This window comes from Drosophila pseudoobscura, chromosome X (genome assembly GCF_009870125.1).
Source record: "Drosophila pseudoobscura strain MV-25-SWS-2005 chromosome X, UCI_Dpse_MV25, whole genome shotgun sequence".
Taxonomy (NCBI): domain Eukaryota; kingdom Metazoa; phylum Arthropoda; class Insecta; order Diptera; family Drosophilidae; genus Drosophila; species Drosophila pseudoobscura.
The window spans coordinates 43423078-43436651 of NC_046683.1; the positions used below are offsets into that span (position 1 = coordinate 43423078).

The following is a 13574-nucleotide window of genomic DNA, read 5'->3' on the forward strand; positions in this document are numbered from 1 at the left end:
TTTCCCTTCCTTCCCCTACTTCCCTTCAACCCTACGCCGTCGCCGTCGCCGTCGCTCTCGTCTCCCTTTTCCATTTGCCCCTGCTTTTTTTGATGATGATGGCAGGAGAGGCGAACTTTTAGGGCGTGGTGCCTTGGTTGCCTTGATGACAACGACGTGACCACAGTGACGAAAAAACAGAATGAAAAGGTTACGCACAGTGCTCAAAAATATTTGTTATTTATGAACAACATTTTGGTTGGGTTTTCCAAACGTCGAAATATGTAAATAAAATAGTACTATAAGTAATGTACTGTTTATTCAGAATACGTTTCAAAAAGGTATCCATTAGCAATTGCAATTTTTCCACTCTTCCCTGCTGATTCCAAAGACAGACTTTGTCCATCAACATATCGCTTGGGTGTTTTCCATATCGATAAAACTTAAATGTGTGTTAATTAACAGAATAGTGCCTGCCCTTTAAATGTATATGCTTTCCATTCATTAAAATATATTTAATATATTATATTACTTATAAGAAAAAAAATCCTCATAATATGAGCATCGGAATTTCATTTATTTCTGTAATGATGGAAACTTTAGCTGTACAAACTTTTTATGCAATGAAAACCACTGTCCATTCTGTATAGAAAACCGCCAAATGCCTTCACACGCAGCCCCTTTTCTGGGCTAACTTGACAAAAAAAAAAGGCTTACAAAATATTCATATAAAGGTTGACAGTACAAAGCACGGGGGGTAGGGGAGGGGAGGCATGGGGGTGGTATGAGCCTGATGATCGGGCTGGTTGCTGTTGCTGTTGCCGTTCCTTTGTGCCGTCGAGTCGAGCACATTTTTCAAGTGCTAAACAAACGTTTCTGTTGCTTTCTTAACGTTCTTGGGGATTTGGTCTACTGTTTATTTGCAACTTGTTTCCGTTTTTACGATTCCATTTCGCTTGTACTTGCCGACCCTGCCCCACTGTGCCTCAGCGCCAGCAGACGGTGTTGTTTAAAGGGGGAGGAGAAAATTGAGAGTTGAGTCTCAGATTTCGATGCGGTGACAGGCACCGTCCGATTCTGGGCATTATCTATAATTATTTATATAGTTTATTATTGCCTAGTCGTCAGTCTGTGGGTGTGGGCGTGGGCATGGGAGGGGCTCTGAGAAATAGCTGGAGTCCCGCTTACACGTGACAAATGCATTTTCCTCTATCAGTCGCATATAAACTATAAATGTTTTTTTTTGGCCCCAGCGCAGAGTGGACGGAATTCATCAGAATTCGGCAAACCCAAACGCCATATTCAATTACCATCAAAAATGTTCATTAAATTACATTCGAGACTCCTGGAAACCATCATAAATTTCCCTCCCGTCCGCTGCAGCCATTAGTCAATAATATCCCCAAGCACACACACATACACACACACACACACATGGGGTATAAAAAATGTACCAGCAGAGAGAGGTAGAGAGAAAGAGAGGGGGTGCGGGTGTGGGAGGGTATTTCCTTTAAATAAACGGTAGCTCCGTCCAGCTTTGGCCGTCGGATTTCGTTCGCTTTGAAGTTCTCGCCTGGTCTGTCCAATAATGAGGTTTTGGGCCCACAGAGCCACAGAGCCTCACAGCCAAATCCCTTTCGGAGGATTTCATTTCGGCTATCAACTTATAACCATAAACAAGTCAAAGAGCGCCCCAAAAGCTGCCACACCAACCAGCACACCCAGACACACACACACACAGAGAGACAGAGATAAAATGGGGGGCAGGAGAGCAGGAGAGCAGCGAAGGAGTACCGTTAGAAGCGGTTACTTTGTGATGAAGCCGTTGCAATACGCTGCGCTGCTGTTGCGCCTAAGCACAAGATAAACTTTTGCGTCTTGAAGCGAAACGAACAGCGGCAGTGGCAGCGGCAGTGGCAGCGGCAGTGGCAGCGACAGCGGCCCAGACGTCGTCGACGGCCACCGCAAAAAGTTCAAAATCTTGAAACCCGTTACCGCACACCCACAGCCACACCCCCACCCACTCCTGGCAGGCCCAACACCCCCTTTGAGCCTGGGCTAGGGCCTGACGCTCCTCGCCATTTTGCACTTCAATATTCTGGGGAATTGTTTGCCATTTTTACCCCTACGTACATATGTATTTTTGAGTGTACGTGTGTGTGTGTGTGTGTGTGTGTGCGCGCGTATCTATGTAGGTTTGCAAATTTTTTTCACTTCTGGGGCATTTTTGCATGTTTGTCTCGCAAATTATGCGCTGCGCACAAACAAAAGAGGAAACGACGACGACGACGACGTGGCAGTGGCAGTGCTATGTACGGTTATTTTTTTGCTGGCTGGCTGGCTCACTGGCTGGAATGCAGCTGAGGGTAACCGACAGAGAAACCCTTTAGTCCTGCGATAGTCGCGTGATGCACGTCAATGTAGGCACGATCAGAGCCAAAATTCCCGGCGAAATGTCCACCAAGGAATTGGTAATTGAACACTCAATACACATCTCAAATATCAGTACAAGAAAAACAATAACCTCATTAAACAAAGAACAGAATTCCCGTTTTCGAAATTGGCGTACGGATTAGTGAAGAGCCCGTGATGCACATCGATGCCAGGAGAGTTCAGCAGATTTCAGTAGACCCTCAGCCACTCTACACTCTACAGAAGAAGCAAGCACCAGGCAGAATGCGTCCCGACCAGTGCTTTACGAGTACATACATACTACGAATCCTACGACGATCACTGTGTAGTAATCGAGAATTTTCCTTCTTCGTCGATCGAAATTATCCTTCCTCACGGTCCCATTTCTAGCACGCTCTGAGGTTGGCCGACGCTGTGTGTGTGTGTGTCTGTTAGGAGGCCTCATTTTTTCACACGCCACGCCTCCTGTGTGCTGCTTCCTGCTCATTGCATATCCAACTTTATTTTGCTTCCAGCCGGAAATAATAATTGCAACATGGCGGCGCTGGATCTGGATCCCCAGTGTACCAAATGCCGCTGTTGCCTGCTGCCTGCTGCACGAGCATTAGCGAATTTCTACTGTGGCAACACCAGAAAATAGTGTCACTTCTGTCACACAAGGCACTCGTTCCCCAGCTTCAGCTCCAGCTCCAGCTTCAGCTGCAGCTCCACCTCAACCCCGCCTCCCCGCGCACTTCGTTTGCCGTTTCGGTGGAATTTTTTGCTCATTTCTCCAGCAGCAAACAAGGACAAAGCATTCGTAGCTGGTGTGTATGTGTGTGTGTGTGTTTGTATGTATGTTCTTTTTTTCATCCTTTGGTGCGAGCTTTTTTAAGATTTTAATACGTCTGTATGGATGAAAACTATTAGGGGTTTTCTGGTTTATTTTGCGATTTTTTTATTGTGAAAGTGTTTTTGATATCCTCCTTTCACATTTAGAAAATGCGTTTTACTCTCTGCGGACACTTTACGAGCGTAACAATTGAGCTCTTCAAATCTGCGGACATTCGTACGACAGAAAGTTAAAAAATATAAGAAAAGAGTCAACAAAATTTGAGGTTCAGTTTAAAAAATTGGAACAGCTTTGCGAGTTGGCTAAGAATATCTGTATAATATTTTCTGTACTTAAACTATATAAATATAGAGTGTTTAATTTTCAAGCTATTAATTTTTAAACCATTTCCTGTTTTTTTGTTATTATTTGTTTTTTGGCTAAATCTATAAAGTTTAAATTAATTGTAGAAATGTGTTTTTATTAATTTTCAATTTTTGATCTGCATCTTATTGAACATTTCTAGAAAGAATTTATTATTCTACACCGAGAGAAAAAATGCCAGAAATTTTAAAATGTAGAAATAAATAAATATTTCCTACAAATTTTATGTATTATTTTAAGATTAAATATGGTTAAAAAAGAGTTTTTAATCAGCGTGAAATTTTATTTAAAAATGGCTTTGCTCTCAGTTAGGCTCTGAGAGTGTTACAACCAACCCTAAAGCTCTATGAATACTCTCCACTTGAAGCCTAAAATCAAAATACTGATACCTATTCCTCTACTATGAAGTTCGGGGGCAAAAATAGAAGAAAAAAAACTGAGCACTCACTTACCCCTCGCTGGCAGTGTAAAAACGTAACAAACGAGCACATGAAAGTAAAGATTGACGGGTAATACGAACGAACTCTGTCGACAGACAGTCGTCTGCTGGCTGCCCCCACTCACAGAAACCAGACATAAGTATTAGCCAGATATCTGTATACAGGCTATATACATACATACGCATACGTATACGTATATGTCTGGCATATAAACAGTGCTCAGCTGTCAGACAAACAGACGTAACGTGCAAAAAGGAACAAAACACGAGGAAGGAAAAAAAAACTGCGCAAACAATAGAAAAATTGCGAATGACGCGACGCGTTCCGAGTTCATAGTGGAATAAAATAGCGACAACAACATCAGTAGCAGTGGCAGTGCCAGTGGCAGTGGCAGTAGCATCACTACGATCTGACAGTTCTCTATCCCTATCCCCTGTCAGAGCCCATCTTTTAGCCAGTCAGCCAGCCATACATCCATCCATTAGTTGTTCCGTTTCGGGTATGTTTTTCGTACGCTTAAACTATATCCATTCATTTTGATGCGACGACTTCAACTTCTTCCTCGACTGGTGATTCCCCCTCCACCACAGCCAGAAGACGTCACTTTCGTGGAGCAAGACTCGTTACAGTCATCGCAGTTCGTCTCGGCTATTGTAACTGTTATTGTGGGGGCCCCCTTATACTCTTTTCGAGCTTGCGAGTATGCCCCATTTATTGCTGTTTATCAACTCGAGCAAAGCAGACACTTTTTAACTAATTTTGAGAGTAAATTGCTCAGTAAGTGCTGCCCTAAAGTCTCGCCCCAACATTCCTTTTAAACTATTTTTTAGAATTTAAAATACATATATGTATTTATTTTACATAGACTTCTCTATTGGTGAAGCAAAAAATGTTTTCAATGGATATTTTGAAGATTCAATTTAGGAATTAATCCAAAATTAAATACGTTATGAGATTGTGATTAAAAATACATAATTAACAAAAAAAATAGTAATAGCAAAATTACAAAATTATTAGCAAATAAAAATTTAACTTCAAGTCTAATAAACTCTCATTTTTGTTTTAGAAAGGTTTTCATCTTCTTGAAATTTTCTTCACAATATCGAAAACCGATATCTTCTCAACGAAGATAAGAAATCGATGGATAGCTTCGATATTGACTCGATGGTTTCACATCAGCTATGATGGATGATAGAAGGGATTCGCCTGCATTAAAAATGAGAGATATATTTTATTCCATCTACTTGGAACCAGATATATATAAAGGCGACTCAAAAGCATGACTTTAGGGTTTTCCAATCTAACAATTAAAGAAATTCTCAATGCAGAAAGAATGTACAAATTTGTGAACAATTTGGAAATTTCAACTCGAAGCTCGAGGAATTCCAAGCTCAAAGGCACAAAGAAATGTTCGAGACGACCTCGGCCCAGCCCATTGAATGTTACTTAGCTCAAAGGCAAGCAAGCAAGTGCCCTGCCGACTGCGACTGCGACTGGACTGCCTGGCTCTTGGACAGAGAAAACTCAGAACTCAAAGCTAGCTCACTTACAGGACGAAATCCAATTGACAGACAAACATGCAAACTGGCCATCGATAAATGAAAGCCCACTGAAGAACGCTTGGACCTGGGGACAGGACGACCACGGGACGAAGCCACGACCTAATACTCAACTTCAGTTCACTTGTCGATGGCAACGCACAAAGAAAAGGGATTGGGGGGGAAGAGGATGTGGAGGAGGTGAGAGATGCGGCTGGAATATGAAAAATCAAACCCCAAATCGAGCCACACAATCAGGCTGGCGGAAGGAGGTACAAAATTGCTTATGCCCCGTATGCCTTAATCCTTAAAATGTTCCTGCATCTGCATGAAAATTTATTGCTTTCCGCAAAACGATTGCCGAATGCAACAGACTTAAATTAGTCAAAGTAACCAGGGCAAAGGCAATCGGAAGGACCCCAGAAAAAGTTCTCTTTCCTTTCTTGGCGCAGGGCAGGGCAAGGCAGGGCTGGGAGGTGCGGGCGGGTTTTGGGGTGGTGTGGGGCATGTCCAAATGAAAATCAAGTTCTTCTTTGACCTAACCTCACATCCAAGTAATTGACATTCTGTTGCGCTATTCGACCCAGGAACCCATGCTCCAAAGCACCAAAGCACCCAAGGACCAAAGCACCAAGGAGGTTCAACTGCTTCCCAATATTGCAGCTCCTCCATCTCCATTGGCGTGTCTGGCCGGGGATTTATTGCAGCCTCAGTTGTTTGCCCATCTTCATCTGCTTCTTGCTCGACTTGCACCATTTCTTTGGGTTCCAGGTTTAGACTGTTCCCTTTTTTTTTTTTTTGTGTGTGTCTTAGCCATTCGTATGCTCCCATCTAAGACGTCATTTTAGAAAACGACGCCCATTGCAATAGCGTCGAGATTTGATCAGTTGTTTGCCTTTGCTTTATATCTTTTACTGTTTTAAAATTGCTCTCATGTGACTTTGGCTCGGCTCGACTCCCGACTCCCGACCCACGACCCACGACTACTGTCTTCTGTCTCCTATATCCTGTCTGTTATACAATGGGCATACAATGAGCTGGAAATTGTCAAAACGAAGGTAATCCATGCTTCACACTGGCAGCACTACAACCCCTTGAAATACTTTATTTTTAAGGGGTTTCTTTGCTTTTATTCGCAACAATAAAATGACTGAGAATGGTTAATGGACTTATAATGGTCCAGCCCTAGAGGATGGACAGAAATGGCATCTGGAAGTGCCTAATAAAACATCCTTGTGTTATCCTCATCTATGCAGGTTTTGCTCAGCGAATATTTAGTTTATTCCTTAATCTAGGGTATCCCTGGATCGTTCTCACGTTTGGAAACCAATTCTAGCACTGCGCCCATGGTGGCTGCAGTTCTTCAGCGACGAGTATATATTTTTTTTTTCAGTCAACATCTGCTCGTTTCTGGCAAATTGTATCTGTATTTTTATGTGTTCTATCCTTGGTTTTTTTAGTGGGTCCTTGGTGGCTGCTCTATTCTAAAGCGACAACAGAATAAATTTTGGTTGGACAATTTTTGTGTGCATCGTTTTTTTGTGTAGGTTTGTTTGGTAAATCCCCAATGCAGGCGACTCAAGTTACCAAAATATACGATGCACATTCATATTCATTCTCGTGCTCGTTCTCAGAGTGGAAACATATCCTTGGGGAATTAATGGAGCACACAGTGGAGGAGCGAGAGAGATGTCTTCATACACGTATGTATGTATAGAATTTCACACATTTCTGCCACTTTTCGTTTGATATAAATGCTTTTATTCCGACAATTAATTATGGATTTTTTTTCGTCGAGAGAACTCTAAAGTGTTGAACGAGAGGCAGATTTTTATTTGCCTTTGGTGGAATTCGAGATTTTAATTTATTTAAAAGATTTCCATTTCTGTGCATTTGCAAAACTAAATCCTGCCATGGGCATCCTGCTCTAATTGACAGCTTTTCCTGCTGCCTGTCACATGTCCTTTCGAGTAAAATCGACCAACTGGAAAGTCTTGAGTGCTAAGTTTTTCCCCCCATTTAGTTTTCTTTGGTGGCTTATGCAAATTTGCGAAGCTACTCAAATCTTTCCATGGGTTCTCCACACCTAAACACGAATCTATAATGATTACATATTTATTTATTCAATGCGACTGTTGACTTTTATTGGAATTCAATTGAACGGCTGTCATATGATTTAAGCCTAATTCAATTATTTCCATTTAATTTTCCACAAACACTTTGGCGCATTTAATTTGCATTTTAGAGTAGCGCCAGGGGCAAGTGGCGGAGAACAGAAAAAAAAAAAATGTTCAAACTCGGCTAAGCCAAATCTTTCAACGCATTGGTTTTAATCTTCCTTAAGGCAAAACATTTGTGGGAGGTTTTAGCGAAAGTTTGCACTTTATTTATTTGTATTTATATTATATTGTATGTGTGTAAATACCTACATACACGCCGTGTTTCTTTCAACGATTTTCTCACTAATAGCTTCATCTATTGTTCCTTTACCTTTCCTTGGACTTCCAAAAAAGTCAAAGATTCCCGGCTGACTCCCACTGACCGACAGCTTTTATCCCCTACCTCTTTCAATGATCCTCTCTGAGCTACGATGATCCGAGAACATCAATAGAATAGGAAAAGGACAAGAATAACGGCAAGCAGAGTAGTGGATACAAGGCACAGCCAGCAGAAGATAATTCACTGGGAATACGATAATCAATTCATGTTACATTGAGACCGAGAAATTAAAATTCAATAAAAACACACTTCCATATCATATTTTTTTTACGAAATGTATTGGAAAAAATTATTATTAAAATAACTTAACGTAAATTTCTTCGGTATTTTTTAGTCATTATTTTATAGTCCCTATTATTGTCTCATTAAAAAAAGATATTTCATAAAAAAAATGATCAAATTTCTTCCAGAAAATATTTCTAACATACATAATATTCACGGTATATTTTTTTAACTTTTATTAACCCAAATGTCACTCCCGTACGACATTAAATTTAAAAAAGTATTCAAGCTTTTTGTGTAGGAACGAAAACATTTTTAAAAAACATCTATGCACAACATTCCAAAATAAGTCACAGGTTTCGCTGAAATCAGCGTTTTAGTTTTTGGCCCCGAAAACCCCTTCTGTTTTTGTTCGTTCCCGAAAGCGGAAAATTTCCCTGAATCAACCTTAGCGCCAATTTTACGGCTAATTAAGAGTTAAAAGTTAAGCCTATTGTCAAAATAGAAATCCGTTTACGTTGTCTTTTTTCACTTTATAGATATGTGTACGACGACTTTCCCGTGCGACATCATGTAAATACCCTTCCGGCATTTCCGCCAAAATGTTCTCTCAGACAAAAAACATTAAAATTCAATAAAAGCAGATTTGCTTTTACCTTTTTACAGATATTATTGAATTTAAATATAATTTCATCAACTTTTATCTGAAAACCTTTTAAAATATTTTTTGGTATTTTTATAGTCATATTTTTCATTGCTATTATCTCTTATAAGAAAGAAGATTATTGATAAAAGTTTTTCCTCAAAGTCTTTCTTACATAATGAACCATCGAATATTGGCCCAATCGGGCTCGACTATGGGTATATTTTGTTTACCCGATACTCAAAAAGAGTATAGGAATATATTCGATTTGTGTTGACAGTGGACAGTGTGTAACACCCAGAAAAAAGAGTTTCCAACCCCATAAAGTATATATATTCTTGATCAGGTTTAATAGCCGAGTCGTTACAGTCACGTCTGTCTGACCAAATCAGATTTCAGAGCCCATAAGAGCTAAGGCAAATACATTTCAAAATTTAGTCAAGCCCCTTTTTGACTCCACAAAGAACGAAAATCTTTGACATCCACAATTTTGAAGATACGAGAAAACGCAGAATTATAGAGAATGAGCATATCTACCAGATTGCCGAATCTGGATCAGATCTAATTATTATTATGAATGAACGAAATGATAAAATCAATTTTCAGTGGCTACGCAAAGCCTTCCACGCGCTTCCTCTTCCCCCTCTCTCTTTCTCTCACACACACTCTCGTCGTGCAGTGTACGCCTTCTGGCGGAGGAGAGCTATACTAATTGAGTTCGGGTACAAATGTAGAGTCGCGGCCCTAACTGCGACTCACAACGTTCCTGCTCGTTTCCATATTAAGTAATTCTGACTTCCAGTAAATCTTACTTTTGGGGTCTGCAATATAGAAGAGAATCTGATTTCCAAAGACATTATATATTTTTTCTGTCCATGGCTGTTTGTATAATTTTCCCGCAGATCAACGGTTTTGTTTTACTTTTTTTTTTAAATCTAAAAGTGTGTTATTTGATTTTGTCTTAGACAATTTTCCGCCGCTTATCGCTTTTGGTTGCATTTTTCCAATACTTTTCCCAAAGCAAATTTTTGTGTGTGTTCTAGATATAAAATTTTCAAATTAACTTTTATTTGAATTCATCTTTGGAACAGAATGTGCAATAGGGTTCAAAGACTTTCCAAAAAAATTCGCTGATTTTATTTCGGTTGAGTTCATTTTCAGGTTTTTCATCGCACTTGTTCTAGCTGGAAGTTGTAGTCTCTGTCCATTGTATATCGTTTGAGCGGGGAGCAGCAACAACAAACCACTTTGCAATGGGTGCCTATGATTGTTTGGCTTTCTTTTTGTTGTTCAATTAAATATACGAGTATTCCAGTGCAGCGTGCCCGGACCCCTCTCCAGCACAGCACAGCACTCTTCTTCTCTTTTACGTTTGTTATTATTAAAAAAGTTTTTTGAGTTTTTATTTGAATTTCCAAGCGCAGCGCACAAAGTAAAAGTAAAATCAACAAAAAGAACGTGTACGAGCGATAGAGTCGATATTCCAACTATGGGATACCCGGACCCGGACCGCCGACCAGATACGCAACGAATTTTTTTCCTTATTCGAGCTGTATTTAACATTCATCTGATCTGATCAGTACTATCCGCGTAGCTTTAAAGACATTATATTTGTCCATGAACTGGGAGAATCAGTGTGAAGGGGAAGGGTGGTAGGATATCTTTGGGGTATAGCCCAATATTGCCTTCCGACACTATAGCTAAAGGGTATAGAAAAGTGGTATTCATACTCCTCTTACAATGGAATCAAAAACTGGTGCTGCACTGCCATCAACTCGGCCAATAACTGACCGATTGTGCAAATGTTGTAATAATTGCCAATACCAAGAAACGAAACGCAACGCAACGCAAAAAATTAATAATAAAGATACTTTTGCAATCCGCTCCGCTCAACTCCGGGGAGGTCTCAGAGTCTCAGCCCCCGTGCATGAGGTAATCCAATCGTAGAGAAATAAAGAATTGAGCTTGGGCAAACAACGAATACAATTTTTGTGTGTTTCGTTTAATTGCTTAATTTAATTTGCATGGAATACAACAAAACAAACAGCGGAGCAAAGGCAAGGCAGAGGCTGAGGCAGAGGCAGAGCTCCAAGAAAATACAAACATACCCAAAGTTCTTTTGTTGAGCAGCGCAGCAGCGACGAAGGCAGCACACGGCACAGCGGCAGCAAACAAAACACTTGAAAAAAAACTGTTTCGCAAGTTACCGTTCCGTTGTTGGTGCTTTTTCTGTGATTTTTGTTAACACTCTGTTGGCCACTTTTGCATGTCTCAAAAAAATTGTTAAAAAATTGAGGGGGGATTTTTGTTGCTTATTGATTGCAATTTCTGTCGGATTTATTACCTATTTTGAATCTAGGCAACACTTGCGTGCTGTTCTGCTTTTATGCCATGCGATTATTTTCAGGGGTTTTTTTGTATTTTTCGGAGCACTTGCTTGTGACTTGTGCGAAATTTTTATTTGTTTTTGTTTGTTCACTGTGGCAACAATTTTCGAGGCAGGCAACTATACGAACAGAATTTTCGTTGTCTGAAATGGTGCTTTCTGCGGCTAGCACCAGAACTTTTCTCGCTCTCAGCTTGGGTTAAACTCCGTTAGACGACTCAGCCCCAAGCAGCGATGTGGGGCCGTTTTATATGGTTCTCCAGCGGCGGCGCTCGGCCTCGGCTTCGGCAGCGGCTTCGTGTCTGGTATGATGGATGGCTCGGGCCGCGGGGAGAGGGGCGCGGATGATTGGCTGACGGTGCGCAGACGTGAAAAAAATATAAACACAAAGCAGCTGGTTCTCTATGCCAGCGATGTTGGGCAAGGGCGGCGGGCGGTGGGAGGCAGGGGGGGTCTCAGCTGTTTTCGGTAAAAAGCCGGCAACAACAAACAAGCCTCACATGTGGACAGGAGACAGAGCGACAGAGACGGGAACACAGAGAGTGAGAAAGAGGGAAAGGAAGCCTGACGAAGAGCGGATGGTGGATGGTGGATGGCGAAGCGAAGCGAGAGCGGAAAGACAACAAAATAAAAGCAAATGGGATAAAACAGAAACAGCAACAGCAACAACAACAGCGATAGGTGTCTAGTCTTAACAGGTGGCAATGCGAGGCTTTTGCTTTTGCTTTTGCACGCTGCTTCGGCGGCAGTCATGATTTCACGGCAAACTTATCATGATACGGCTGCGGTATTTGGAGAATAAAACCCACGCAAATTGTGCATTTTCATCATCAATTTTGATGAATTAAATTGATTATTTTTGATCATTTAATTTGCACATTTCTGCTTTGTTTTTGTTTTGCAATTGTTTACTTTTATCGGTCCATTTGTTGTTCACAAAAACTTCGACGCAAAAATCGAAACACAGTGCAGGGGCACAACAGCTACAGCTACAGCTACAACAATAACAACAACTGGAAGAAAAAACTGGCCAAACTCGCTTTAATTAGAAGCCAAATAATATTATGTGAAGATATACGAGTATAAACAACATTTGGTACTTAGACATGCTAAATGCTAAATATTATGGCGTCTTGGGTGCCTTGAACTTGCATTATTGATTCCGACTAAGCCAATTTATAATGTTTTGAAAACCTAATTTCGAATCCCGTGGCGGTTAAATTATTCCATATTTGAAATTTACTTTCAAGGTTTTGCAACACTGCGATCGCTCCAGTTTCAAGGCTGCCATATCGCTTGAAATACTTATTTTCTTTTACTCTCACAAAAAGATGTAATTTACAGTTGTTGAAATGTAGCAAATGTATAGTTACAGTGTAGTTACTGAGTAGGTATAATGTAAAAAGTACAATTTTGTAGACCTGCTCAAACGTTATTTTATAAGCAATACGATTGAAGAGAGTACTTAAAATTAGCCAATCAAGTGGAAAATTGATTCATCAGGCGGTACAAATTATATATTCAGGGCTGGGAGTTCTATTTAGCGAGTAATATTCAACCGAATATTAAAATTCAACCATGGACAGACTTGTCGACTTTTCTCCGCGAAAATTATGAATCTTAAGTATTTTTTCTTCATCGATTAATTTAATTTACTTTATCATTATTCCACTGGATTGCATTTATATCCTTGTCCATTTCAAATAATTTCCCTTTGGCGCTCACCGCTCGTGTCCAATCGATAGAATCGATGACCGAACTGCTTTCTTCAAAACGGTTATTGGCTCTTTTTCTCTGTTTAATCGGCTATGGCTGTCCTTTTCGCTCTCTTTGAATCGGGTACTGGATCGGTAGCAACAATGAGACTCATTCCATACATTGTTCACGGTTCGTTCCATACCACTTACCGTTGGCAACATCGAATTTGTATGGGCAGCTTGTTGTCAGCAACACTTATAGAAAAATTAGCAACATTCCGCATACCCTTAAAAAAAGTTATTATAGAATTGAGGAAAAGTTTTTGCATCTCAGGCTCCAATGAATGCAGAAGCTAGACAGTCCCCATTATAAAGCTATCTCAAATAAATTTTGGATCGAAAAATATATACAGAACACTAATCATATGCCTAAATAGGTCTTCAACATGTCGATCTGAGACAAAGTCATTAGTAATGCTTCAAATCAGCTTGGAAAACAGAATTGTAATACTAATTATATGAAAAAACGTTTCATTCCGTTTACACTTACGTTTTAAGATTTG

The 13574-nt window shown here is 40.3% G+C and overlaps 1 protein-coding gene across 2 annotated transcripts in view; it reads right to left on the minus strand.

Annotated features, from left to right (window-relative positions):
• The window catches only part of LOC4813049 (Ig-like and fibronectin type-III domain-containing protein 2), a 72903-nt gene extending 61340 nt beyond the window's left edge, over positions 1-11563 (minus strand). Inside the window, exon 1 of one of the 2 annotated variants that reach the window (XM_015187123.2) lies at positions 11273-11563. The gene's annotated coding sequence lies outside the window, so the exon portion shown is untranslated. Of the gene's footprint in view, positions 1-11036 lie in introns of both variants that reach the window. The other variant, XM_015187124.2, reaches the window with a different exon arrangement.
• Between the last annotated feature and the right edge of the window lie 2011 nt (positions 11564-13574).